Source organism: Athene cunicularia (assembly GCF_003259725.1).
Source record: "Athene cunicularia isolate RWA chromosome 2 unlocalized genomic scaffold, athCun1 chr2_part1, whole genome shotgun sequence".
Classification (NCBI taxonomy): Eukaryota; Metazoa; Chordata; class Aves; order Strigiformes; family Strigidae; genus Athene; species Athene cunicularia.
The window spans coordinates 153,184,654-153,187,258 of NW_020799095.1; positions in this window are offsets into that span (position 1 = coordinate 153,184,654).

Sequence of the window (2,605 nt, forward strand, 5' to 3'; positions counted from 1 at the left end):
TGGCTCCGTGGAGCAGGAGCCGCCGTGCGCCCCCCCCTGCCCCCCGGCGCGGCCTCAGCGGGGTGCAGCCGCCGGCAGCTCGAGTTTCGAGACTTCAGGGAGCGCTCGGGGGTTTCGGGGCCTTTTGGAAAAGCTGCATCCGCAGCCTGGTGCTCGCTGCGCGGGGAGGACAGTCAGGTCACAGAATGGCGCTGGAGGGACCCAAGTCCCTGCTCCCCGCAGGGCTACCTGTGACTGAGAGCACTGGCCAGGCCTCCGGGAGCCCCGACAGGCTGGGGCCGGGACCCTGGGGGGCCTGTGGCAGTGACCCACCACCCTCTCAGTAAAGAACCTTTTCCTAACGTCCAGCCTGAACTTCCCCTGATGCAGCTTCATTCTGTTTCCTGGTGTCTTGTCGCTGGTCACCAGAGATCAGCACCCCCTGCTCTGCTGCCGCCTCCAGGAAGCTGCGGGCTGCGACCTGGTGCCCCTTCAGCCTTCTCCTGAGCAAACCAAGTGACTTCAGCTGCTCCTCCTAAGTCTTGTCCCTGAGGCCTTTCACCATCTTGGTCGCCTTCCTCTGGACATACTCTGTCCTTACATTGAAGCGCCCAGACCTGCACCCAGCCCTCGAGGTGAGCTGCGGCAGGGCCATGGAGAGGGGACAGTCTCCCCCTTGACGGGCTGTGATGCTGTGCTTGATCCCCCCCCGGACACGGTTGGCCCTTTTTTGGCTGCCAGGGCACACTGATGACTCGTATTCAACTTGCCATCAATGCAAACCCCCAGATCTCTTTCCATGGGGCTGCTCTCCAGCCTCTTGGCCCCCAATTTCTGTGCATAACCAGGATTACCAAGTCCCAGGTGCAGAATCCAGCACTTGCCCTTGTTAAATTACTCCTGGTGCTTGCCCAGCTCTCGAGTCCACCTGGATCTTTCCCTAAGGCCTCTCTACCCTTGAGGGAGTCCACAGCTCCTCCTAATATAGTGTCATTGGCAAACTTACTTAGTGGAGACTTGATTCCTACGTCAAGATCATAAAGACATTAAAGAGCACCAGCCCTAAAGCTGAGCCCCGGGGAACCCCACTGGTGCCTGGCCACCAGCCTGATGTCACCCCATTTACTGGGACTCTGAGCCTGACCCATCAGCCGATTGCTCACCCAATGTATTAGGGACTTTTACCTAGCTGTTCACTTGACCTGTCCAGAAGATACTGTGAGAGACAGGACCAAGAGCTTTGCTAAAATCCAAACCCCCCACATCTATTGGCTTCCCTTGGTCAGCTAGGTGGGTGACCTTGTCATGAAAGCAAATGAAGTTAAACAGGACTTTTCCCTCATGAACCTATGTTGGCTGTGACCAGTGACTGCATTGTGTTTTTTTAAGTGGTTTTCAATAACTCCCAGAATAAACATCTCCATAATTTTACCAAGTACTGAAGTGAGACTGACAGGCCTGTGATTACTGGGTTCTTCCTTCTTACCTTTCTTGAAAATTGGGACAATTTTCTTTCCAGACTCCTGAGACTGTTGAACAGTAATGGAGGGAGGTCCTTGATAACATCAGCCAACTCAGTACCCCTGGATGAATCTTGCGCACATCCAGCTGGAGCAGCAACTCTCAAACAAGTCCAGGGTTGTCTGGCAGTTTATCATTCCACCAGTCACTGTCTTCCAGCACAGGGGTCGCAGGGTTGACAGGTGAAAAAGGCATTGAACATTTCTGCTTTGTGTCCCTTTGTGAGGTGACTGACCTCATTGAGTAACAGACCAACGTTGTCTCTGATCTTCCTTTTGCTGTTAACATATTTTTAAAAAACCCTTCTTCTTGTCCTTCACAGTACTCACCAGCTGGAACTCTAGTCAAGTTTTGGCTGCATGAATTTTCTCCCTGAAGTGTCAAATAGCATCTCTGTAGTCCTCCCGTGTCACCTGTCCTTCCTTCCAAAGTCTGTACACTTTCCTTTTCTAAGTTCTAGAAGCCAAACAGCCTTCTGCTTAGAATCATAGAATCATTTAGGTTGGAAAAGATGTTTAAGATCATTGAGTCCAACTGCTAACCTTGCACTGCCAAGTCCACCACTAAACCGTGTCCCCATCTACACGTCTTTTAAAGCCCTCCCAGGATAGTGACTCAACCCCTTCCCTGGGCAGCCTGTTTCAATGCTTGACAACCCTTCTGATGAAGAAATCTTTTCCTAATATCAAACCTAAACCTTCCCTGGCACAACTTCAGGCCATTTCCTCTTGTCCTATTGCTTGTTACTTGGAAGAAGAGACCAACACCCACCTTGCTACACCCTCCTTTCAGGGAGTTGTAGAGAGTGATAAAGTCTCCCCTCAGCCTTCTCTTCTCCAGACTGAACCCCCCCAGTTCCCCCAGCCGCTCCCCAGCAGACCTGTGCTCCAGACCCTGCCCCAGCTCCGTTGCCCTTCTCTGGCCACGCTCGAGTCATTCAATGGCCTTTTTGGGGTGAGGGGCCCAGAACTGAACCCCCTCAGCGAGGGGCGGCCTCCCCAGTGCCGAGCCCAGGGCTCAGATCCCTTCCCTGTCCCTGCTGGCCATGCCAGTGCTGACACAAGCCAGGATGCCATTGGCTTTCTTGGCCCCCTGGGCACACTGC